Source organism: Gorilla gorilla, chromosome 5, assembly GCF_029281585.2.
Source record: "Gorilla gorilla gorilla isolate KB3781 chromosome 5, NHGRI_mGorGor1-v2.1_pri, whole genome shotgun sequence".
Lineage (NCBI taxonomy): Eukaryota > Metazoa > Chordata > Mammalia > Primates > Hominidae > Gorilla > Gorilla gorilla.
The window spans coordinates 22,623,692-22,650,742 of NC_073229.2; the positions used below are offsets into that span (position 1 = coordinate 22,623,692).

The 27,051-nt window shown below is 44.7% G+C and overlaps 2 long non-coding RNA genes across 2 annotated transcripts in view; both read left to right on the forward strand.

The window, feature by feature from the left end:
* Positions 1-27,051, forward strand: part of LOC129534434 (uncharacterized) — a 76,791-nt gene that overhangs the window by 711 nt on the left and 49,029 nt on the right. Inside the window, exon 2 of the long non-coding RNA XR_008681036.2 lies at positions 16,889-16,981. This is a non-coding gene — a long non-coding RNA (uncharacterized lncRNA). The remainder of the gene's footprint in view (positions 1-16,888; positions 16,982-27,051) is intronic.
* Positions 5-2,201, forward strand: LOC129534435 (uncharacterized). The gene is made up of 2 exons (XR_008681037.1): positions 5-554; positions 1,821-2,201. It is a non-coding gene; the product is annotated as an uncharacterized lncRNA (long non-coding RNA).

Genomic DNA, 27,051 nt, shown 5'->3' on the forward strand with positions numbered 1-27,051 from the left:
GTAACCCCCTAAAGCTGCTTTGGGGGCCACACCCAGCTGCTTTCTGACTTCTCACACTGTTTGGTTCACAGGACTCTGTTACCCATTGGGGACCTCTTGGCCATTATTAACACAGGCCAACAGGACTAAAAGTTTGCATCAGTCCTTCCCAAAACATTAGGGAAGTTTGTGCGGGAAGGTAAAGCACAATTTTTGCCTTACAATAGGACTCCTTTGAAACTACTATTGATTTCCCTTTTAAATAGCCCTTCAGAACTGCTTTTAATAATGTGTTGTTTCTGGGGGTTAATAGTGATAATTCTCCTAAGTCATTTTTCCATTTCGTTTTTCTGTCACGGGCTTGGAGCGGTTAAGAGACTGCGGCTCCCAGCATGCGGTACGTTACTGATTCAGGGCAAAATCAAGTATGTTACTACATGCTTCTCAAACTAGAGAGGCACAGCCCCAATTCTGCACTGGCAGGATACAAAACAGCAGAATATTGGTGATACATCTTCCTGGAGCATCAGTTTTTCTATGAGATGTGGAAGAAATGGAATTAAGTAGTTTACAAGGTAAATAATTAAGAATTTAAAACTAAGCCGGTCACAGTGGGTCATGCCTGTAATCCCAGCACTTTGGGAGGCTGAGGTGGGAGGATCACTTGAGCTTAGGAGTTCAAGACCAGCCTGGGCAATATAGTGAGACCCCATCTCCAAAAATAAAAATAAAACTAAGACAAGGCTGGAAAGCCATCTGCCATTATAAACATCAGTAATCTGGCCGGGCACCGTGGCTCACGCCTGTAGTCCCAGCACTTTGGGAGGCTGAGGTGGGAGGATCACTTGAACTCAGAAGTTCACGACCACCCTGGACAATATAGTAAGACCCCATCTCAAAAAAAAAAAAAATTAAAACTAAGACAAGGCCGGAAAGTCATCTGCCACTAAAAACATCGGTAATCTGGCTGAGTGCTGTGGCTCACGCCTGTAGTCCCAGCAATTTGGGAGGCCGAGGCGAGCAGATCGCCTGAGGTCAGGAGTTCAAGACCACCCTGGCCAACGTGGTGAAACGCTTTCTACTAAAAATACAAAAATTAGCCGGGTGTGGTGGCGCATGCCTGTAATCCCAGCTACTCAATAGGCTGAGGCAGAAGAATCACTCGAACCTGGGAGGCAGAGGTTGCAGTGAGCCAAGATCTCGCCACTGCACTTCTAGGCTGGGCGACAGAGTGAGACTCTGTCTCAAAAAAAAAAAAAAAAAAGTCAAAATGTAATCTATGACTGAAATGTCACATTTTCTTTCCAAGGAAAAACCTAATGAGAACTTGTTTCCCATTATTTTAAACAGCAGAATTATAAGGCATGGCAAGTTAATTAAAAAAAACCCTACTAATTTCCTAGATCACAATATGGCAGCTAGATGTTTTATAAATAACAGCTACTAATAACATGTTAAGATGTAAAAGGCTTAAAGCATTGCTTCTTGGTCACCTCATATTTAATGTAATTGTCACCAGACAGTTGCTTTGTGTGTGGTAGCAGTGGCCCAAGACTGAAACATCACGGATGTACCTCTCCTTTGTCGACATTCCAAAACTCCACAAAGTGACTGGTGTGATCCTGATGGTCTACCAATTGTATTTGGAAGCACCGTGAAGCTTTTCCAGCAAACCATTTAGTTTAAAATGTTGCATATTTTGAAGATGCAAAATAAATTCTATCTGTGTAAATATCAGCTGAAAAATGTATTGAGAGATATAAACTGCCCTCTTCTCAAGAGTGACCCCACAGAGTCTTGCAGCTTTTAAGTCTTCCTCTCTGGCTGCTGATAACCCCTAGATGTGGCGCCTCTTCCCTGAGTGGAGTATCCAGATGACTCTAGTACAAGGACTCACCCCTGACTTCTTCACACCCGCCATGCAATCCCACAGTAAGTCTTGTGGCCCTGCCTGCAGCACGCATCCTGATTGCAGCCTCTTCTTGCTCTCTGCGTTTCTACAGCCAGTTTCAGCCACCTTCGTCACTTACTGGCCTGCTGCCCAAGACTACCTCCAAACCTTCTCCTTGCTGCCCCTCTTGCCCTCCCACAGTCCATTCTCCACTCAGCATCCAGAGTGATCTCTTAAAAACATGAAAAACATGATATACCCCCACAGCCCCATTTAGACCCTACCACTGGCTTCTCACTGTGATGGAATAAAAGCTTACACATTGGCCTGAGCCTGCCTCTTCAGCCTCATCTCCTTCCCTTGCTTATGCACACTCTGTCTGTCAGATTTTCTGGTCTCTAGAGCTGAAAGCAGTCTTAACTGACAAACAGATATTCGATCATAGAATCTAGAGCACAGGGTATGGAAGGAAAAGTGCAAGATGGAAAGGCCAGAAATGGTTAAAAAAAAAAAAAAGCACATGAAACAAAACATATCTATATGTATACCCAAAATAGTAACATAATTTTGAAAAATCTGAGCTAATAGACTTGCAAAGAAATAGAAATATCTTTGATCATATTCTGAAAACAAAAAAAATATAGACTTAGTAAATATAAAAGGACAAAAATTTTACACATCCCATTTCTGGGCCATAATGCAATAAAGTTAGAAAGAACAGAAACAGAATTGGCCAGGTGCTGTGGCTCATGCCTGTAATCCCAGCACTTTGGGAAGCCAAAGTGGATGGATCACGAGGTCGAGAGATCGAGACCGTCCTGGCCAACATGGTGAAACCCTGTCTCTACTAAAAATACAAAAATAAGCTGGGTGTGGTGGCATGCGCCTGTAGTCCCAGCTACTTGGGAGGCTGAGGCAGGAGAATCACTTGAACCCGGGAGGTGGAGGTTACAGTAAGCCAAGATCTTGCCACTGCACTCCAGCCTGGCAATAGAGTGAGACTCTGTCTCAAAAAAACAAACAACAACAACAACAAAAAAAAACAGAGAAAGAAACAATTTAAAGGTGCTCAACTCTTTGACAATGTTAAATATTCTTTTAAATAAATTAATGCCTGGGTCAGGGTGCAAATCCAAAACACAATGACAGTGTCCATAAACTTATGTGCTTGTAAATGTATCATAACCATATACAGGCCGTATTGGTGAAAGGAGACAGCTGTCTGACTCAGAAACACAGGGAGTGATCAGGTTATGTTCATTAGGATCCTAGCACTGCCCTGGAGTTGTTTAACATCATCTCTTTACAGTTAGGAGCAGCACTGCAGGGAAATGTATCTATTGCAGACACCTGTGCTAAGTCAGAGGCTGCCCTCCTGCTGAACCTGAACTTGACCTCACAGTTCCTGTCAGCACAGGGTTCTAGGCAGCTGCTACAAATCAATTGGTGTTGGCTTACAGATTGAAACTGCCCTCAGACAGCAGAGTGGAAACTGGCACCAATGGCTGCAATGGAGAAAATTAGTGGCCTGTGGGCCACACACGGTGGCTCATGCCTGTAATCCCAGCACTTTGGGAGGCCAAAGCAGGTGGATCACTCGAGGTCAGGAGTTCGAGACCAGTCTGGCCAACATGGTGAAACTCTGTCTCTACGAAAAATACAAAAGTTAACCGGGTGTGGTGGCGCACGCCTGTAATCCCAGCTTCTCAGGAGGCTGAGGCAGGAGAATTGCTTGAACCCGGGAGGCGGCAGTTGCACTAAGCTGAGATGGTGCCACAGCACTCCAGCCTGGGCAACAGAGTGAGGCTCCATCTCAAAATAATAATAATAATAATAATAATAATAATAATAATAATGGCCCCTGCTATGGTCTGAATGTTTGTGTTCCCACAAAGCTCATGTATTGAAATGCAATCACCAATGTGATGGTATGAGGAGGTAGGGCATTTGGGAGGTTAGAAATGGGATTCATGCACTTATAAAGGAAGCCTCAGAGAGCTGCCTTTCCCCTCCTTCTATATGAGGACAGAGGGAGAAGATGCCATCTAATGAACAAGAAAGCGGCCCCTCCCCAGACACTGAATCTGCCAGTGCCTTGATCTTGGACTTCCCAGCCTCCACAACTGTGAGAAAGAAATGTCTGTTGTTTATAAGTTACCCATTTTATGATGTTCTCTTATAGCAGCACAAATGGACTAAGACAGCCCCCAAGAAGAATGTATGACCCGCCTAAGAACTAGACAGTGTCATTTTCTCCTGGGCTGCTCTCTCCGTGACTGGTGTGGAGATCAGTGAAGGACACAAACATTAACCATGGCAGCTCCATAGGCCATATCGCTGTACGGAGGCGTACAAATGAAGTCATGCCTTAAAAGCAGAACATGGCCAGGCATGGTGGCTCATGCCTGTAATCCTAACACTTTGGGAGGCTGAGGTGGGAGGATTGCTTGAGCCCAGGAGTTGGAGACCAGCCTGGGCAACATGGTGAGACCTTGTCTCTATAAAAATAAAAATAAATTGGCTGGGCCTGATGGCGCATGCCTGTTGTCCCAGCTACTCAGGAGACTGAGGTGGCAGGATCACTTGAGTCTGGAACTTTGAGGCTGCAGTGAGCTATGATCACGCCGCTGCACTCCAGCCCGGGTGGCAGAACAAGACCCTGTCTCAAAAAAAAGCAGAACACAAAACAGTTTGTGGTCTGATTAAAGCTTTGTCACACATGCTCATAAAGAAATTTGGAAGAGAATTTGGAAATGGCTGAAATTTTTTCATAAAGATCATTCTTTTAATTTGTTTAAATTTAGAAACATAACATTGGTATATGAATTGGTACATGAAAATGAATTGGTACATGAAAAACTCAAATCTTAGCTATACAGAAACTTTCAATATCTAGAATGAGTCATTTCCCAAAGGCCTGTGTAACTTGGATTTTACTACATTTTGAAAACTGTTAAGGGCTAATGTAGTTGATGAAAGAATATTAATACACATTCACAGAGAAAGGACAGTTGCTATAATATATACAATTATTAACATATAGTATTTTACATATATAATACCTATAATGAATCAGGCACTGCTATAAGCATTTTATATTCATTATCTCACATGAATCCTTTGTGAGGTAGATTTCAGTATCTTCAATTTAGAGTATTGTTGGTTCATAAACAATATATAGAATTGAATAAAACACAGAAGGCTCTTAAAAACAGTGTTGACTGAAAAACGCATTTTGCAAGTGTAACAGATACATTTATAGAAAAGTTTAAAAACTTACAAAGTTAAACTGTATTGTTTAGACATATGTACATATATAGTAAAACTGTAATGATAGTCAAAGGAATATTTTTTTTTTTTTTGAGGTAGTGTCTCACTCTGTCACCCAGGCTGGAGTGCAGTGGTGCAGTCTCGGCTCACTGCAGCCCCCGCCTTCTGCGCTCAAGCGATCCTCCACCTCAGCGTCTCCACCCCTAGTAGCTGGGACTACGGGTGTGGGCCACCAACCTGGCCAGGAATAATTTTTAAACTTTAGATGAATGGTTCTCCTAGATGGGGAGGCAAAGGGTTATATTTGGGAGAGGCCATGCAGAGGGCTTCGTGGGTGGTGGTGAAATTGTATTTATTAGGCAGATGATAGGTGCAGAGTATTTATTTTATTTTTCTTTATATCATATATGTATACATACATATACAATTTTGTGTGTATGAAATAGTTCATAATTAAAAAAATTTTTTGAACAGCTGTCTTGAGATACAGTTAATAGACCTTACATTTTGCTTATTTAGACTGTACAATTCAGTGGTTTTTAATATATTCACGGATATGTGCAGCCAACATCACAGTCAGTTTTATAACTTTTTTTTTTTTTTGAGACAGAGTATCATTCTGTCACCCAGGCTAGAGTGCAGCCTTGGCTCACTGCAGCCTTGAACTCCTGGGCTCAGGCAATCCTGCCTCAGCCTCCTGAGTAGCTGGGACTACAGGTACGCCCCATTCTGCCCGGCTAATTTTTTTTTTTTTTGTAGAGATGGGGTTTCGTCATGTTGCTTACGCTGGTCTGGAGCTCCTGAGCTCAAGGGACCACCCGCCTCGGCCCCGTGAAGTGCTGGGATTACAGGCGTGAGCCACAACGCGTAAACCCCGTATCCTTTAGCTGTCACCCTCCTATCCCTTCTTCCAGCCCTAAGCAACCACTAATCTACTTTCTGTAAATTTGTCTTTTCTGGACATTTCATATAAAAGGAATCATATACTATGTGGACTTTTGTGACTGCCTTCTTTCACATAGCAAAATATCTTCAAGGTTCATTCAAGTTGCAGCATTGTGTCAGTACTTTATTCCTTTTATTACCATCATAATTGTTTTAAAAAAATTTTATCTTGAATACTGGTGTTGAGGAAAATAGTTTAATTAGAAGGAATTTTTTTTTTCGAGATGGAATCTTACTCTGTCACCCAGGCTGGAGTGCAATGGCATGGTCTCAGCTCACTGCAATCTCTGCCTCCCGGGTTCAAGCGATTCTCCCACCTCAGCCTCCTGAGTAGCTGAGACTGCAGGTGCATGCCACCACACCCGGCTGATTTTTGTATTTTTAATAAAGACTGGGTTTCACTGTGTTGGCCAGGCTGGTCTCAAACTCTTGACCTCATGATTTGCCCGTCTCGGCCTCCCAAAGTGCTGGGATTATAGGCGTGAGCCAGAAGGAAATGAGAAAGAAAAGTTTTTTTGGAGATCCTAAAGGACTTTCAATTACTTCTAACATCTCTAGAGGTGGATGATGCTGGTTTTTGTTCCAGAATGTGACCTTGTTTTTTGTTTTTTTTTTTTTTTTGAGACAGAGTCTTGCTCTGTTGGCCAGGCTGGAGTGCAGTGGTGCGATCTCAGCAACTTTTTTCAAAACTGGGAATGCTATGCCATGGAGTGGATTTTTGGTTCTCAGTGAATGAGACAGGGAGTGGAAGAAGAGTTATTCTACTGAGGGAAGGGAACACACATATTGAAAAGAGACACAGCGGGAGGAAGGAGGAAGGGAGGGGAGCTGCTTGAAGCAGAATAAGCAGAGCTGCGGGCAAGGAAAGGCCGGTACTGGCCAGTGCAGGCACTGAGGGGAAGGATGAAAGGGGTGTGGGAAGAACATTACGCCATAAATCCCCAAATTCCAGCACCTGGAGTCGTGGGCCCCAGGAGCCTGGATACGCCCTCACAGGCGGGAGCTGAGGCTGGCGGGGCTCAGGCTCAAGCAGGGAGGCGGGACACGGGGGGCATGGATGTGCACACGGAAGGCCACAGCACTAGGTGCGGAACTTCAGGGAGAACCAGAGATACAATGTCACCCCGTCCCTGCCTTCTGGGGACCTTCCATCTCATAGGCACATTTGTTATCTCTTTTCCATCTCTCCACAGTTCCTAGTTCCTGGAAGGATATTCTGCATAGAATGCGAACACTGCAATTATTGACTAATAAGTGAAAAAATGAAGCATTTTACATTCAGAGTTTTGTTTTGTTTTGTTTTGTTTTTACCAAAAAATGCAGTTTTTGAATGGATCTAGAGTTTCTGTTTTTCAAGATGAAAAAGCTCTGGAGATTGGTTGTACAATGTGAACACCCTTGACACTGATGAACTGTACACTTAAAAATAGTTAGGATGGAGGCCGGGTCTGGTGGCTCACACCTGTAATCCCAGCACTTTGCAAGGCTGAAGGGTGGATTGCTAGAGCTCAGGAGTTCAAGACCAGCCTGAGCAACATGGCAAAACCCCGTCTCTACAAAAAATACAAAAATTAGCCGGGCATGGTTGCACGCACCTGTGATCCCAGCTACTTGGGAGGCTGAGGTAGGAGGATCACTGCAGCCTGGGAAGTCAAGGCTCCAGCGATCCTCACACCTCAGCCTCCCAAGTGAGGGAAGTCAAGTGAGTCATGATTGTGCCTCTGCACTCCAGCCTAGGTGACAGGGAGACCCTGTCTCAAAAAAAAATTGTTAAGATGGTAAATTTTATGTGTAGTTTACCACAATTAAAAATAAAAAAACAATGTTCTATCTCATATAAAACTCTGCATCTTTGTCTTTTTAAAAGATAACAATACAGACAAAATAGGAAACGAAAATCTAATTTTCCAGTATTAATGTTCACATTGAAGTCAATGGGAGGTATTCTATTTTTGGGTTTTTTTCCTCCCTAGAAAGTAACTACATACTTAGTAACTTTAGATGTTTGAAAAACGGGAGGGGTTGAGAAAAAGAAATACATAATAAGTCACACATACTGTAAAATTTTCTTGCATTTGATTAACATATACATAGACTTTTGGATCTGAGTTTTTTTCAGGGACACATTTGTTTACAATTAAAATGTGGATTTTATCTCTTTTATTCATCTTGAATTCAGTCATGTTCCTGAGCAGTCATCAAAGCATTCTTACATCCAGCCTGGGCTTCTCTCCCTGAAAATGTTGTTTATTGGAAAAGAAAAAGGAAGTTGCCTTGAGTCAGCTAACCTTGGCCATTGCACTGCTTTCACTAAAGCTGTTTTTATTTCATGTGTCTATAAAGCTTTGCTCCCTTCATAATATTTTAGCCTCTATCTCCCTGAATTCATCAAACCAGTCCCATTTTAATCCCAGTAACAAGTAGAGGGGCACCCTCTCAGTCTAATACCTGGTGTGGATGACAAGTCTTGGGAACTTGCTGGAATTGTTGGAAGATATGTCACTGTTGAGTAATGTACATGCTTGTGAATATTAGGTGTAATGAGAATTCAGGTTCAATTCATCATGTTCTTTGTCCCAGTTGTGTCCTGCAATTAGTGTTTCTTTTTTTTTTTTGAGACAAGGTCTCACTCTGTCGCCCAGGCTCACTGCAACCTTAACTCCCAGGCTCAGGTGATTCTCTCACCTCAGCCTCTCAAGTACATGGGACTACAAGCACACACCACTATACCCAGCTAATTTTTGTATTTTTTGTAGAGATGAGGTTTCACCATGTTGCCCAGGCTGGTCTTGAACTCCTGGGCTCAAGCAGTCCACCCACTTCAGCCTCCCAGAGTGCCGGGATTACAGGTGTGAGTCACTGCACCGGGCCGCAATTAGTACTTGTGATGTTAGAAACTAAAAGTGCTGGTAAGCCTTGGAAAGAAAAATCCTGTGGTCTCTGAGAGCTTCAAATTTAATCTTGGCCTCATTACATAATCACATCAGAAGAAGAGAATCTGTGAAAAATCGAAGTGATCAAAGGACGATGGGTTCCCAGGAGAAGGGAATCTCATGCCTTCCAATCTATTCACAGCTTTGACCTGCAGACTTTAGATATGGGAGGAATAGACTAAAAACAAACTTTGTCATTGTTCTTATTGCCTTGGAGACGGGGTCTCACTCTATCACTCAGGCTGGGGTGCAGTCTCAGTTCACTGCAAACTCTGCTCCCCAGGTTCAAGCGATCCTCCAACCTCAGCCTCCTGAGTAGCTGGGACTACAGGTGTGTGCCACCACACCTGGCTAATTTTTGTACTTTTTGTAGAGACTGGGTCTCGCTATGTTTCCCAGGCTGGTCTTGAACTCCTGGACTCAAGTGATCATCCACCTTGGCCTCCCAAAGTGCTGGGATTACAGGCATGAGCCACTGCATCTGGAAAAGCAAATTTCTTATTTTGCAATTTGGCCTTGGGGCCTGAGTGGCCAAGCTATGATTGTCTGTTTCCTCTTTGGAGTGGGGAAGTGTGTGAGCTGAAGCACCAGTCACATACACACATGTCTATATGCATTTCTGTACAACCCAAGAGATCCAACTTTAGTAAGAGGGAAAGGAAATCAGAACATAGAGAGGGCCTGCTGTTTACCAGTAACTTGTAATCAACATGTCATTGAGTCCCATCTGCAATGGGTGTGTGTATGAGTTAGCTATTGCTACATAACAAACCATCCCAGAACTTAATTAGCTCATAATTGAGCTGGTTAGCAATTTAGGCTGGGCTCAGCTGGGCCATTCTTCTGGTCTCAACTCAGCTCTATGTGTGTGGTGTGTGTATGTGTGTATGTTTAGCTCTGCTTCTGGGGGTGAGCTGGCTGTCAACTGGGGTACCTTGGTTCTCCTGCTTATGGTATCTCTTCCTCCAGCAGGCTAACATGGGCTTGTTTTCATGGAGATGGCGGGGTTCTGAAAGAAAAAACAGAAGCATTCAAGATCTTTGAGCCTAACCCTGAAACTGGCACACTGTCATACTCTCTGCATTCTGTTGGCCAGAGTAAATAAGGCCAACCCAGATACAAGACTGGGGGAAACAAATTCTGTCTGTTTATGGGAGGAGCTATAAAATCTCATTGCAAAGGGCATAGATAGGGAAGTATGAAGAATTGCTATTATTTTTTCAATCAGTATCATTATGCCTTTTCTTGCAGGTGAGATTTACCTAATAGTTCCAGATCAAATTCAAAACCTTGAAGTTACTAAGTGACTAGGCTGTGACTCAGTAGTATCAACTATACTTGACTCCAAAGCCCAGACACCTGTATAGACCACAGTACTCATGCATCTCCCCTAGCCTTCAAGATTCTGGAGAGTGACACTTCCGTAAATGCCCATCTAGGGCTCTTCACTTATACCCATTGGGTATAATTCCCTCCAGAGAAAGCTGAACTGTCTTGGAAGAACTTAAAATAACTTAGGGAAACAGCTGAGGGCTGAGTTTAGGAATCAAGGCTCCAGCAATATATTTTTTATTTCTAATTATAGGGGAAATTTGAAAACATATATAATGCACTCCATATGTTTGCAAATTCTTTTCATCCATTTTTGGTATTTGTAGGCTATTTATGATTTTCAAAGCAAGCTAAATCAAACTGTGCCTGAAACAACCTCTTACTCTGAAAAGCAAGCAACATAAAGATAGATCTGCTGAGAAGACATTTCCACCTGCTGCAATTTAGCCAAACAGCTGACTGTGTATTGAAGCAGTCCTTTGATTTTAACAGGGCAAAGCTGTATCCAAGACCCCAAACTGAGGAACTGCCATGGGGCACACATGAAAATCACACACAGCTAATGTATCTCTCACCCTGAACCAGTGATCCATATCCATGGCTGCACATTAAAATCACCTGGGGAGCTTTTAAAATTCCCAAAACTCAAACTACAACAGACCTGTTAAATTGGATTCCCTGAAGTGGGACCCAGGCAGCAGTGTTGTTTAAAGCTCTCCATGTGATTATATTGTGTGATCAAGGCTGAAAACCCACTGCTTTAAACCAGTATCTTTTGATGACCTAGTTGCAAATAATTTCTCAAATAAATGTAAAATGTTTGCTGCTGAATTGTAGGCTTTCCGTCTTATTTGTGGTACCTACTTACTATCTTTGCACAAACCGATCTCTGCTGCTTGTTTTATTCCTGGATCAACCCCGTTCCATGGGTTTTGAGGGCATTTTATGTGCAGGACAGTGTGCTAGGTGCCATGGCCTTGGTGAGCATCATTGTTGGGGGAGGACTTTGCTGGGGAAAAAAAATGTATTATAAAAACTCAGAACCATGCCATTTAGCGAGCTGAGGCAAAAATGCAAATATCTGGGTGGTCGCCTGAGAGAACATGAATAGATATCTTGGAATTTTAAAATCCATCTGATGACACCATAAGTGAATGTATTCCACTTTTTAAAAAATGCTGCTGTTATTCTCAGATACTGAGTTAGGATTTTTGTGTCAGCATGACGCTGCCTGGCCTCATCACTTGGGTTTGGAAGTGCTCTCTTCAATTTTTTAAAAGAGTTTGAAGAAGATCAGTGTTCTCCATTAAAGGTTTGGTAGAATTCACCAGTGAAGCCAACGGGTTCAGGGCTGTTTGTTTTTGGTCAGGAGGTTTTTGATTACCGATTCAGTCCCCTTAATGATGGATCTATTCAGATTTTGTATTTCTTTGCAATTCAGTATTTTGTGTCTCTAGGAATTTGCCCATTTTATCTAGGTTGTCCAGTTTGTTGGCATACAGTTGTTGACAGTGCACCCTTATAATCCTTTTTATTTCTCTAGAATTGATAGTCATGTCCCCACTTTAATTTTGATTTTAGTAACTTGTTTCTTCTGTCCTTTTTTCTTAGTCAAACTAAAGGTTTGTCAATTTTGTTAATCTTCTTGAAGAACTGACTCTTGGGTTTGTTGATTTTCTTGTGTTTTTCTATTCTCCATTATTTATCTCTGCTCTAATCTTTACTGTTTCCTCCTTCTAACTTTGGATGTAGTTCTTTTTCCCATTTCTTAAGTTGTAAAGTTTGGTTGTTGATTTGAAATCTTTCTTCCTTTTTAATGTAATACAGCTATAAATTTCCTGCTTAGGATTGCTTTCAAAGTGTCTCATAAGTTTTAGTATGCTGTCTTCATTTTCACTGGTCTCTAGTACTTTCTAATTTCCCTTGATTTCTTCTTTGACCTGTGGTTGTTTATGAATGTATTGCTTAATTTTTTTAGTTTTCCTTCTATTATTGATTTCTAACTTCATCCTGTTGTGGTCAGGGAAGATACTATGTATGACATCTATTTTTTTTTTTCCCCAACACAGGGTCTCACTCTGTCACCCAGGCTGGAGTGCAGTGGCCCGACCTCGGCTCACCACAACCTCCACCTCCTGGGTTCAAGCAATTCTTCTTCTTGCCTCAGCCTCCCAAGTAGCTGGAATTATGGGTGGCCATCACCATGCCCAGCTAATTTTAGTAGAGACAGAGTTTCACCATGTTGGCCAGGCTGGTCTCGAACTCCTGACCTCAGGTGATCCACCTGCCTTGGCCTCCCAAAGTGCTGGGATTACAGGCATGAGCCACCACGCCCAGCCTTAGTTTTCATTTATAGTTTTGCCCCTAGTCTTTGGAGTAGATTCCTCCCTTCCGTGAGCCAGAGAACTCACTAAGTCCATTGCACTATGAACTCACAGAGAATTCACTGTGCATATTCCACAGTGAACTCACAAAGAATTCACTGTGTCCATCGCACTGTAAACTCACAGAGAACTCACTATGTCCATTGCACTTTGAACTTGCAGAGAACTCACTATGTACATTGCACTGTGAACTCATGGAGAACTCACTATGCCCACTGCAGTATCTAAATGTAAAGGTTGCAGCTATGGGTCAAAAAACCAGCTCCTAGATTCTTTACTTTTTTGAAGGGTTTTCATGTCTCTATCTCCTTCAGTTCTGCTCTAACCTTAGTTATTTCTTGTCTTCTGCTAGCTTTTGAATTTGTTTGCTGTTACTTCTCTAGTTCTTTTAATTGTGATGTTAGGGTGTCGATTTTAGATCTTTCCTGCTTTCTCTTGTGGGCATTTAGTGCTATAAATTACTCTCTACACACTGCTTTAAATGTGTCCCAGAGATTCTGGTACATTGTGTCTTTGTTCTCATTGGTTTCCAAAAACATTTATTTCTGCCTTCATTTCGTTATTTACCCAGTAGTCATTCAGGAGCAGGTTGTTCAATTTCCATGTAGTTGTGCGGTTTTTAGTGAGTTTCTTAATTCTGATTTCTAATTTGGTTGTACTGTGGTCTGCGAGACAGTTTGTTGTGATGTCTGCTCTTTTACATTTGCTGAGGAGTGCTTTATTTCCAATTAAGTGGTCAATTTTAGAACAAGTGCGATATGGTGCTGAGAAGAATGTATATTCTGTTGATTTGGGGTGGAGAGTTCTGTAGATGTCTGTTAGGTCCGCTTGGTCCAGAGCTGAGTTCAAGTCCTGGGTATCCTTGTTAATTTTCTGTCTCACTGATCTGTCTAATATTGACAGTGGGGTATCAAAGTCTCCCAATATTATTCTGTGGGAGTCTAAGTCTCTTTGTAGGTCTCTAAGTACTTGCTTTATGAATCTGAGTGCTCCTGTATGGGGTGCATATGTATTTAGGATAGTTAGCTCTTCTCGTTGCATTGATCCCTTTACCATTATGTAATGCCCTTCTTTTTCTCTTTTGGTCTTTGTTGGTTTAAAGTCTGTTTTATCAGAGACTAGGATTGCAACCCCTGCTTTTTTTGTGTGTGTGTGTTTTCCATTTGCTTTGTAGATCTTCCTCCATCCCTTTATTTTGACCCTATGTGTGTTTTTTCACGTGAAGTGGGCCTCCTGAATACAGCACATTGATGCAGTCTGTGTCTTTTAATTGGGGCATTTAGACCAATTACATTTAAGGTTAAGATTGTTCTGTGTGAATTTGATCCTGTCATTATGATGTTAGCTGGTTATTTTGCCCATTAGTTGATGCAGTTTCTTCATAACGTTGATGGTCTTTAAAATTTGGCATGTTTTTGCAGTGACTGGTACCAGTTGTTCATTTCCATGTTTAGTGCTTCGTTCAGGAGCTCTTGTAAGGCAGGCCTAATGGTGACAAAATCTCTCAGCATTTGCTTGTCTGTAAAGGATTTTATTTCTCCTTCACTTATGAAGCTTAGTTTGGCTGGATATGAAATTCTAGATTGAAAATTCTTTTCTTTAAGAATGTTGAGTATTGGCTCTCACTCTCTTCTGGCTTGTAGGGTTTCTGTAGAGAGATCTGCTGTTAGTCTGATGGGCTTCCCTTTGTGAGTAATCCGACCTTTCTCCCTGGCTGCCCTTAACATTTTTTCCTTCATTTCAACTTTGTTGAATCTGATGATTATGTGTCTTGGGGTTGCTCTTCTCGAGGAGTATCTTTGTGGTGTTCTCTGTATTTCCTGAATTTGAATATTGGCCTGCCTTGCTAGGTTGGGTAAGTTCTCCTGGATAATATCCTGAAGAGTGTTTTCCAGCTTGGTTCCATTCTCCCCATCACTTTCAGGTACACCAATCAAATGTAGATTTGGTCTTTTCACCTAGTCCCATATTTCTTGGAGGCTTTGTTCATTTCTTCTCACTCTGTTTTTCTCTGATCTTGTCTTCTTGCTTTATTTCATTAAGTCAATCTTCAGTCACTGATATCCTTTCTTCCACATGATTGATTTGGCTATTGAAGCTTTTGTATGCTTCACAAAATTCTCGTATTGTGTTTTTCAGCTCCATCAGGTCATTTATAGTCTTCTATACACTGCTTATTCTAGTTAGCAATTCATCTAACCTTTTTTCAAGGTTCTTAGCTTTCTTGTGGTGGGTTAGAACATGCCCCTTTAGCTCAGAGGAGTCTGTTATTACCGACCTTCTGTAGCCTACTTCTGTCAATTCTTCAAACTCATTCTCCCTCCAGTTTTGTTCCCTTGCTGCCGAGGAGTTGTGATCCTTTGGAGGAGGAGAGGCATTCTGCTTTTTGGAATTTTCAGCCTTTCTGCGCTGGTTTCTCCCCATGTTTGTGGTTTTATCTACTTTTGGTCTTTGATTTTGTGACCTACAGATGGGGTTTGGTGTGGATGTCTTTTTTGTTGATGTTGATGCTATTCCTTTCTGTTTGTTAGTTTTTCTTCTAACAGTCAGACCTCTCAGCTGCAGGTCTGTTGGAGTTTGCTCCACTCCAGACCCTGTTTTCCTGGGTATCACCAGTGGAGGCTGCAGAACAGCAAAGTTTGCTACCTGATCCTTCATCTGGAAGCTTCATCCGAGAGGGGCACCCACCAGTTGCCAGCCAGAGCTATCTTGTATGAGGTGTCTGTTGGCCCCTATTGGGAGGTGTTTCCCAGTCAGGCTACACGAGGGTCAGTGACCCACTTGAGGAGGCAGTCGGTCCATTATCAGAGCTTGAATGCTGTGCTGGGAGAACCACTTCTCTCTCCAGAGCTGTCAGGCAGGGACGTTTAAGTCTGCTGAAGCTGTGCCCACAGCTGCCCCTTCCCCTAGGTGCTCTGTCCCAGGGAGATGGGGGCTTTATCTGTAAGTCCCTGACTGTGGCTGCTGCCTTTTGTTCAGAGATGCCCTGCCCAGAGATGTGGAATCTAGAGAGGCCATTGGCCTTCCTGAGCACGGTGGGTTGGCTAAACTGAGCTCTGCCCAGTTTGAATTTCCCAGAAGCTTTGTTTACACTGTGAGCAAAAAACCGTCTACAAGCCTCAGCAGTGGTGGATGCCCCTCCCCGCTCCAAGCTCCAGCATCCCAGGTTGATCTCAGATTGCTGCACTAGCAGCGAGAATTTCAAGCCAATTGATCTTAGCTTGTTGGGCTCTGTGGGCGTGGGACACACCAAGCCAGGCACCAGAGGGAATCTCCTGGTCTGCCGGTTGCAAAGACCATGGGAAAAGCACAGTATCTGGGCAGTAGTGTACTGTTCCTCCCAGTACATTCTCTCATGGCTTCCCTTGGTTAGGAAAGGGAAATCCCCCAACCCCTTGCACTTCCTGGGTGAGGTGACACCTCGCCCTGCTTTGGCTCGCACTCCACGGGCTGCACCCACTGTCCAACCAGTCCCATTGAGATGAACCAGGTACCTCAGGTGGAAATGCAGAAAACACCCATCTTCTTTGTTGATCTTGCTGGAAGCTGCAGACTGGAGCTGTTCCTATTCAGATATCTTGCCAGGAATCCCCATCAGTCTCTTTTAATTTAGCTATTCTGGAGGATGTGTGGTGATATCTCATTGATTTTCATTTGCATTTACATGATTATTGAGGAAATTGAACACATTTGGAGATGATTTTTAATAAATTATCTATTCAGCCTTCTACTCGTTTTTCTATTATTTGTCTTTTTCTTATTGTTTATAGGAGTTCTCTACACATTCTGGATGTGATTCCTTTGTCTGTTACATGTGTGTATATATTTTCTCCCACTCTAAAACTTGCCTCTTCACTTTCTTAATGGTCTTTTGATAAATAAAAATTATTAGTTTGAATGTGGTCTAATTTATCAATCTCTTTCTTTATAGCTATTGGTTTTTGTTATCTGTTTAAAAAATATTTCCCTACTCAAAGTTATAAAAATGATTTATTATATTTTTTAATATTTATGTTTAAAGCTACATTCCTTCTGAAACTGATTTTTGTGGGTGGTTTAGAATATGTTTCAAGATTTTCTTTTTACACATGGCTAATTGATCTGTCAGCATTAATTTCTTAAATATATTTTTAATTTTTTTGTATTTTTTGTAGAGATGGGGTCTTGCTATGTTGCCCAGACTGGTCTCAAACTCCTGAGCTCAAGTGATCCACCCACCTTGGCCTCCCAAAGTGCTGAGATTAAAGGTATGAGCCACCGTGTCTAGCTACTTGTATTTTTGTACCTGTTAATCAACCTCTCTTCACCCTCCCTCCTTCTCACTACCTTTCCTGGCCTCTGGTAACCACTGGATAGAGTATATCTTCATGAGATCCACTTTCTTCAGTTCCAAGTGATTGAGAACATGCAGTATTTGATTTTCTGTTTCTGAGTTATTTCACTTGGGATAACAGCCTCCAGCTCCATCCACATTACATTACTGCAAATGACAAGATTTCATTTCTTTCTATGGCTGTATAATATTCTGGTGTGTGGGTGTGTGTGTGTGTGTGTGTGTGTGTCACGTTTTTTTCCTTCATTCATCTGTTGATGGGCACAATCTCGGCTCACTGCAACCTCCGCCTCCCGGGTTTAAGCAATTCTTCTGCCTCACCCTCCTGATTAGCTAGGACTACAGGCATGTGCCACCATGCCCAGATATTTTCTGTATTTTTGGTAGAGACAGCATTTTGCCATGTTGGCCAGGCTGGTCTCAAACTCCTGGCCTCAAGTGATCTGCCTGCCTCAGCCTCCCAAAGTGCCGGGATTACAGATGTGAGCCACTGCACCCGGCCAAATTTTAGCAATCATGAAGAGTACTGCACTAGACGTGGAGTGCAGAATCTCTTCCATATATTGATTTCCTTTCTTTTAGGTAGGTACTACATAAGTTGTAATCCCTGTTTTAACTTACATAAGGCTATATTAACTATTTTAACTGTGGATCTGTGGGATCCCATTTTATTATTTTTATTATTTATTTATTTATTTATTTTTTTGAGAGGGAGTCTCCGTCTATTGCCCGGGCTGGAGTGCAGTGGTGCGATCTCGGCTCGCTGCAACCTCTGCCTCTTGGGTTCAAGCCATTCTCCTGCCTCAACCTCCCAAGTAGCTGGGATTATAGTTCAGGCAGCCACCATGACTCCTGGCTATTTTTTGTATTTTTAGTAGAGAAGGGGTTTCGCCATGTTGGCCAGACTGGTCCTGAACTCCTGACCTCAGGTGATCTGCCTGCCTCGGCCTCCCAACGTGTTAGGATTACAAGTGCGATCTACCGTGCGCAGCCACTGGGATCCCATTTTAATCAAGCCAATTTGTAAGTGCCAAAAATTTGACTTTTTAAATTTATTATTCATTGTGTTAGCACATCTGTTCCTAATATCAGATATTTTAGGGCAATGGCTACTATGACTATGGGATAGTTAGGCAAGAGTATGAAGTGTGCCACACCTATTTTTCCTCTATTTTATATTTGCTTTCCTAAGATTATAGGGAGTACAGTATTTAAACTTAGTGGCATCTCAAAGTATAATTTGAGTTTCTGCATTGAATAAGTCTACGAATTGGAAATTTTTGGATTTCCAATTGGGTTAAATTGTGGACCTTTGTATATGTAAATATATATAAATTATAAAATTTAAAAATATTATAGACATGTAATTTATTTATTTAGCTCTTATTTTTTCCCCCATATCTGGGTTGGTTTTTCCTCCTTGGGCTTCAAAGACTCCCACTGCACCTCCCACAGATTGGGGTTTGCAGTTAAAGAGTAATCGCAGTCTCTCCCGTGATTTAGATCCAAGAGCACATTTGGAAGCCCCTGACTAACCATGTGTAACAATGCACTTAGACCCCTTGCCTGAAGTATCAGTCCTTTTTCATTGTCTATCTGGGCAAAATCGTTTATTTATTTATTTATTTACTTATTTATTTTTAAAATGGGGTCTGGGTCTGTTGCCCAGGCTGGAGTGCAGTGGTGCCATCTCAGCTCACTGCAACCTCCACCTCTCAGGCTCAAGCCATCCTCCCCTGTCAGTCTTCCAAGTAGCTGGGACTACAGGCACATGCCATTACACCCTGCTGACTTTTGTACCAATTTTTGTATTTTGGGTAGAGACAGGGTTTCGCCATGTTGCCCAGGCTGGTCTCTAACTCCTGCGCTCCAGCGATCAGCCGGCCTTGGCCTCCCAAAGTGCTGGGATTACAGAGCCACCACGTGCAGAATGGCAAAATCGTTCAGAATGCCTTATATCTCTAGGTGGGAAACAAAAAATTTTCTGTCTCCTGTGTCCAGCCCTTTTTACCTTTCAGTGTTTACTGGATAAACTCTGGTGGTTCCGAGTGGAGTGGCCCTGCCTGTAGGCAGTGGTCTTCTTTTCCAGAGTGTCCCAAGCAACCTTGCCAGGGTGGGGTCAGCATCTAGCCGGGCTACTGCGGCCTTGCCCGAATTTTCTAGGCTACAGGCCCTTGTTGAGTTCACAGGCAGCAGTGCTCAATAAAGTCTGGGCACACTGCTGGATGCTCTGCACTCCTAAATGAACTGCAGGACCCGCTCTGGGGTTTTAAAAGGGGCCAGAAGGAAATGCTGCTTGCACTTTTTCCTTAGACATCGTACCATGGGTCTCCAACGATGGGATCTCATATCACAGTCAGGGATGAATACACACAGCAACAACATGAGACTAGGTCCAGAACAGCACCTTGGTGGGGGCCGTGGCCCAGGATGGATGCCACACACTGACTCCGTGTGGGGCTGGAAGCATGTGAACAGCTCCAAAACACATCCTCCCTCTACTGAACATGGTGGCCTGAAATGTCCAGAGCAAAGCCTGTCAGGCACGTGCTTGCAGGGTGCACGTGAAACCATCAAGTTCACAGACTGCCAGTGAGGGCCACACACCCCAGCCCTGATAGCTCCCTGTGCGCCCAGAGCCATGCTGGGGTGCAGCGTGTGGACTCCATGCCCTGATTTACTTTCGGTGTGGTTGGGTGGGTGACAAACGGGATTGCTTCAATCCTTTAGCCACTTTCCCTTGATTTCTCACAAGCCCCAAATACGGGTGGTGCCGATCCAGAGACACCTCCAGCCTTCTCAGACTTGGGGCTGGGCTGTCCCATGCTGGCTCTGATTGGCAGCATAGGCCATTTACCGGCCAAAGGCCCCTTTGAAGGAAACAGTACAGTGAGTGCCCTCGGCCTGCTACACACAGAGGCTCTGGAGGAGAGAGGGAGGAAGTCCTTAAGCCAGGGTCTTTGCTCCCAGGTTCTGGGGTTCCTGATCTGCCAGAAGGAGAAAAGGCAGAGGTGGGTATGGGGTTGAGGCAAAGCTTCACAGGGAGGTGCAATAAACATGCTCCCCTTGGGCAGAGCCCCACAAAGGTCAAACAAGGGAGGGACAAAAAAACTGTATATATTTACCTTTGAACAGTTTTCTTCCTCCCTGCTCCTCTGGTCACCTCCAGCTTTCTTGCTAGATCAATTCCTGGTTTCTGGGATATAATTTGCGCAGAACCCAGGTGCTAGGAAAATTTTTTTAAAAAGAAAATTATAGCATCCAGAAAGGTTAAATGGATGACAGAATAAAGAGATAGGCAGAGGCTAGGTGTGTTGGCTCGTACCTGCAATCCCAGCACTCTGGGAGGCCGAGGTGGGAGGATTGCTTGAGCTCAGGAGTTTGAGACCAGCCTGGGCAACACGGCAAGACCCCTGTCTCTACAAAAATAAAAAGATTAGCCATGTGGGTGGTGCATGCCTGTAGTCCCAGCTACTCAGGAGGCTGAGGTGGGAGGATCACTTGAGCCCAGGAGTTCGAGGATACAGTGAGCCATGATTGTGCCACTGCACTCCAGCCTGAGTGATAGAGTGAGACCCTGTCTGTATAAAGAGAGAGAGAGAAAGTGAGAGAGAAGCAGAGAATGGAGAATGAAGGAGAGAGAGGAGAGAGAGGGGTCTTGCAGGCTGGGTCTTAGACAGTTGAGGGTGTCAGAGGCAGGGTCTTCAGGAGGCTGAAAGGTGGTGGTAAGGGAGTGTGGGGGGCGGGGGAGATCAAGAGACATAATTTTTAATAGATGTTTTGCTGTGTCTTAAGAACAAATGTTTCTTCTTAGCATTACCTCAAAGGACTACATAAAGGTTTGGACTGCTTTCAGTCTTACTTTATGTCAGGCTATTATTTTTTGGGAGGTGACACTGGGCAAGGATGGGCCATATTGGGGTTCCATGTTTATATGGGTAACACTGCACTAAGACTTGTGTTTTCATAAACAACAGTCAGTGAGGATTTTGCTGCCACCCAATTTTTATAGAAGAGCAGAAGCACTCCTGCTTTCATGTTGTGGAAGATAGAGAAGGTGGGTGTGGGATCTAAGGACAGCAATCCTGACTTCACCTTCTTCCCCAAGGGCGGGGTCGGAAGCCCAGATCTTCCTGTTCTGATCTCAGTCTCGGAGGTAAATCAGGTACCTCGGGCTTTTCTTCTGAAGAAACATCCACACAATGCCAAACAAACTGGGGGACATCGAGCGATTTGGCCTACAAGAGTTGCAGAATAACCGAAGAGGGGGTTGGCTCTCGGTCTCTGCTTTATTCGACGGCTTTGTTTCCACTCAATTGTAACTGCGGATTGGCGGTTTCAGACCCCGCACAAAGTCTTTGCGAGTTTTCTCAGCCGCAGACACTTGGGCCTCTTTGTTTTGGATGGCAGTGTCACACCGAATGCAAGTTCGAGGAGGTTCTTTGCTGAATGCAGGACAGGAGGCCTGTGCAGGAGACAATGGGAGTGAAGAGGGAAACCTGCCGGCGTACAGACAGTTAAGGCAGCCAGGAAGCCGCGCGCTCCGTGGAAAACCTCTGTTGAAAGCCCCTTCAGTAGTTTAAAGTCTAAAGAGTAGCTGCTGCTACTTTTGATTTCTTCCTTAAAGAGGATCAATTAGAGCCCTCCGATCGCGTCCCCAAAGGTCCTGGTCTGTGCCTGCTGACTCAGGAGAGGCCGACAGCGCTCCCTCCTGCGACCGAGGCACTTCTCCTTAATTGGTTTGAAAAATTGCAGCTGGATCCCGACAGCCGCTGCTCCCGGGGTGGGTCCGGAGGGAGGGAGCGAGGAGGGAGGGGGACAGCTTAGCCTCCCGCCTCCCAGAGCCTCTCCTGAGGCTCCCACCCAGCGCCTTTCTTTCCTTCCTCCCTTCGTTTATTTCTGGGACCCCTCCCCACAAACTTTCTTTAAAGCCTGGTCACGTGAGGTCTCCTCTGAGGTTTTGCTCTCTGCGGTCTGGGACGGCGTTTCTGGAGGCAGCACTTCCCGAGTCGCTAGAGAGTCACTTTCCTGGTCTCTGCCCCGCCGGAGCAGGTGACTCTGCTGTTTCTACCTTTGTTAGAAAGCCCATGTCTTGTTTTCTCTCTAGCATTCATTCTGTGCCCTGGTGTCCCGGAGCGCTGAGCCTGCCCTGGTGACTCCATAGGCTTCCTGGGGAAGACAGAGCCACTGCCATGTGTCCATGGGTCCCCGGGAGAGGCAGTGGACAGCAACTCCTGGCTTCTGGCCTGGAGAAGAAGGAGCTGCGTTTGGCTTAGCCTGGGTTTCCTCCTCTATAAATGAAGGGGGCTGGATTAGATTAATCTGTTCTCAGATCCCCTTTTCTTTTTATATATTTATTTTTATTTTGTTTTGTTTTGTTTTGTTTTATTTTACTTTTTGAGATGGAGTCTCACTCTGTCACCCAGGCTGGAGTGCAGTGGCGCTATCTCAGCTCACTGCAACCTCCACCTCCTGGGTTCAAGTGATTCTCCTGCCTCAGCCTCCGAGTAGCTGGGATTACAGGCGCCTGCCACCATGCCTGGCTAATTTTTGTATTTGTATTTTTATTTATTTATTTTACTATTATTATTATTTTGAGATGGAGTCTCACTCTGTTGCCCAGGCTGGAGTGCAGTGGCACAATCCTGGCTCACTGCAACCTCTGCCTCCTGGGTTCAAGCGATTCTCTTGCCTCAGCCTCCTGAGTAGCTGGGATTACAGGTGCTTGCCACCACGCCCGGCTAATTTTTTATAATTTTTGATAGAGTCAGTGTTTCCCCATGTTGGCCAGGCTGGTCTTGAACTCCTGACCTCAAGTGATCTGTCCACCTTGGCCTCCCAGAGTGCTGAGATTACAAACGTGAGCCAACACACCTGGCCTAATTTTTGTATTTTTAGTAGAGACGGAGTTTCCTCATGTTGGCCAGGCTGGTCTTGAACTCCTGACCTCAGGTGATCCACTGACTCGGCCTCCCAAAGTGCTGAGATTACAGGTGTGAGCCACCACACCAGCTCAGATCCCTTTTTCTTTCTGCTGATAAAAATTCTGTTCAAACAAAACTGCCAGGAAACACACCCACAGAGCCCTGGAACTCAGCGCCACTCCTTGGTTCCCAGCTCTGACAGGTCCCCAGCAGCACAAAGCTGCCCAGGGCACAGCTGGAAAGCCAGCCAGGCCGGGTGCTCCCCAAGGCCCTCTCAGCTCTAACCTTCAGGGGTCTTGTACCGTGGAGTTTTCAGGAGGGGCCCTGGAGACAACAGGACTGGTGGCACCGCAGCCTTTCCCTTTCAGGGTGCTTAAGTGCCCTGGGCTGGTGGAGGGCTGGGCACAGGAGAGAGGCAAGTGGCAACAGCGTTTATGCTACGGAGGACTGTAGCCCCACTGTACCCTAAAGCGAGCTGGGGGAAACAGACGGGTGTTCCCAGCCCCATCTCCAACTCCCCTCCCCCATCCCCCAGAGACGGGGTTGAAGAGGAAGGCCAGATGAAGCTTTGGCCATTTTTTTCTCAGTGCAATGGAAAGTTATGGAAAGATTTTACATACAGGGTTCAGCATGATACAACTTACACATTTAAAAGATTTACATGTTTAAAAAAACTAGACTAGGCTGGGTGCAGTGGCTCACGCCTATAATCACAGCACTTTGGGAGGCCGAGGCAGGCGGATCACTTGGGTTCAGGAGTTCGAGACCAGCCTGGCCAACACGGGGAAACCTCATCTCTACTAAAAATACAAAAATTAGCCGGGTGTGGTGCTGCGCGCCTATAGTCCCAGCTAGTCGGGAGGCTGAGACAGGAGAATTGCTTGACCCGGGAGGCAGAGGTTGCAGTGAGCCGAGATCACACCACTGCACTCTAGCCTGGGAGACAGAGTGAGACTCTGTCTCAATAAATGAATGAATGAATGAATGAATGAATAAATAAATAAATAAATAAATTTGACTGAAAGGTTGGAGAGTGGGTTGAGAGGATAAGTCTGGAGGCAGGAAAAACTGAGGAATGTATTCACCAATCTTATGAAGAGATGAAGGCGTACCCAAGAGAAGTGAAACCATATGTCCACACAAACACTTGAGCAAGAATTGCTGTAGGTTGAAGGTGTGTGTCTCCCCCAAATTCCTATGTTGAAATCCTCACCCCCAAGGTGATGGTATTTGGAGGCGGGGCCTTCGTGAGGTGACTGGGTCATAAGAATGGAGCCCTCATGAATGGGATTACTGCCATATAAAAGAGGACCCAGAGCGTTCATTGGCCCCTTCTGCCATATGAGGACATAGTGAGAAGGTGCCATTATGGACCAGGAAACAAGTCCTCAGCACACACCAAATCTGCTGGTACCTTTTCTTGAACCTGCAGCCTCCAGAACGGTGAGAAATGAATTTCTGTTGTTTGTGAGCCACCCAGCTGTGGTATTTTCCTATAGCAGCCCAAATGGATTAACACAGGAATGCACATAGTCACACTACTCATAATCCCCCCAAAGTGGACACAACCCTGATGTCCACGGGCAGACAAAAGCATACTGTTATGTACCCGTGAATGGATAAACAAAAGCACTATAGCCACACAAGAGGATATTGTCCGGCCATAAGAAGGAATAAAGTGATGATAGTGATGTGTGCTACAACATGGAAACCTTTCAACAAACTTGAAAACATGCTGATTGAAAGAAGCCAGTGACAAAAGACCGCATATTGTTGGATTCCATTTATATGAAATGTCCAGAACAGAGACACCTATAGAGACAAAAAGGAGATTTGTGGTTGCCAGGGAGAGGGGAAGGGGAGATGAGGAGTGGCTGCTCATGGATATGGGGCTTCTTTTGGGGTGATGGCATGTTCTGGAATAAGATAGCAGTGATGGTTGCACAACTTTGTGAATACACTAAAAACTACTGAATTGTATGCTTTAAAAGGATGAATATTATGGCAGTGAATTATATCTCCATTTTTTTTTAATGTAAAAAGAAGACCAAGCATCACAGCTCATCTGTAGTCTGTGCTTTGGGAGGCCAAGGCAGTAGGATTATTTGAGGCCAGGAGTTCAAAAATCAGTCAGACCAACACAGACCCCACCTCTACAACAAATTTAAAAAATAGCTGGGCATGGTGGAGCATGCCTGTAGTCCCAGCTAGTCAGGAGGCCGAAGCAGGAGGACTTCTTGAGCCCAGGAGTGCAAGGCTGCAGTGAGCTATGATCGCACCACTGCACTCCAGCCTGGGCAACACAGCAAGATCCTATCTCTTAAAAAAAAAAAGTAAAAAGAAGAGAGGGAAAGAGAGAAAAAGATGATGGAAGCCGAGACAAAGATAGTCATGGGGATGGATGAAGCAGGTTCTAGAACTTACCGAAAAAAAAAGGAATAGAGTGTGCCAACAGCTTAGATATAGAGTGTGAGAGAGACGAGTGCAGGCTGGTTCTCAGGCTCCAGAAGCATAAGCCTGCGTGGAGCACAGCGTCACTGAGCAAGACAGGTGTGGAGGATGAGAAGCGGCCACAGGATGGGAAGGGAATCTGTGTGGAGGCGGTGCCCTAAACATGCTGCCTTGAGGAGGGACCTCTACATGGGGTGGCCGGGCACAGCCAGGTGAGTGGAACGAAGCCACAGTCAGGGGAATCCTCAGGCCGCCCTCCCGTCTGTTCCCCTGAGTGCTGGGCTCTGCAACTCCCTCCATCCCAGCTCGTTTCTTGCCTTCTTTACAGGGATGCTATCTCCTCTAGCAAGCACGCCTTCCCCACCTTCCCCACCCCAGGCTGGGCCCTGGGCTCATCTTTATCTTTGGGATGGCTACGTGGGATTGAAAGTGAGTGCCTCCCAGTCTGTGTGCCCTGCTAGGACAGGGATCTATTTGGTTTTTGTTTGTTTGTTTGTTTTCAACTTCATAACCAGACCAAGTTCTGGTACATGGCAGGTATACGAGACATGGTTACTGAACTGGACTAACATTTTATTTAGAGTTGGTCCATTCTCTTAATTACCTATCTGACCCTCATTCTTAGGCTATGATGGCCAAAACCCCATGTGGCATTCCAGGTGTGGACCTGCCACAAGGCAGTTGTGTGCGGGAGAGATCGCAGCGTGGGGTTAACTGGGCTGCTTCCCAGTCTTGGTTCTGCCCTGAGCTCGTTGATTCTCTTCAGCCGGATGAACATAAATATCTCTAGGACTTCCTTATAAAGTAAGGCCTGTGCCCTAGATGTCCCTGGAGACAGCGCCATCTGGTGGAACTTCCTGTAACGATAGAGATGTTCCGTCTGTGCCGTCCAACATGGGAGCCATGCAGGACACATGGTGACTGAGCACTGGGACCGTGTGCCGCGTGACCAAGAGCAGCTCAGCTCTAAAGTCTCCTCCAGCTTTATGATGTCACTTCCTGTATCTTCTCTACACATTCTTTCCTTCAGCCTGTCGTTTGTAAGTTTTTATGGAGGAAAGTAGAAAATTCAGAATGTTTCATCAGGTTTTTGTTTGGCAAAGTGTCAACATGTTTATAACAGAGTTAAAGATAAAGGAAACCTTTTGGGTTATTTTGGAGAATTGAGGGCAAGACAAAAGGCTCCCTAACTGCAGGGAAAGGGGAGGCAAGTCATGAGCTCTGAGAGGGCCTGGCAGTGTCTGTGAACACATGAGATGTGCCTGTCACCCCAACTCTGCCAAGGCAGCATGCAAACAGCCCCTGTTGCACCTCCACTTTCTGCCTGGAGGCCCAAGCAACTGAAGGCTGTCGCATCAGCCCAGCTACTGGGAAATGCCAATTTGGAACCCCAGGACTTACTGCCAAACCTACGGGCCAGTCCCCTGTACATGTAAAAGTACACCCACCCCAGCATGGACGTGCTATTTATAGGAGTGTTTCTCAACTGAGGGCAATTTTGCCCCCTGGGGACATTTGGTTGTCACAAATGAGGGAGGGGGTGCTGGTGGCATCTAGTGGGTGGAGGCCAGGGATGCTGCTAAACCTCCCACAGCCCACAAGACAGCCC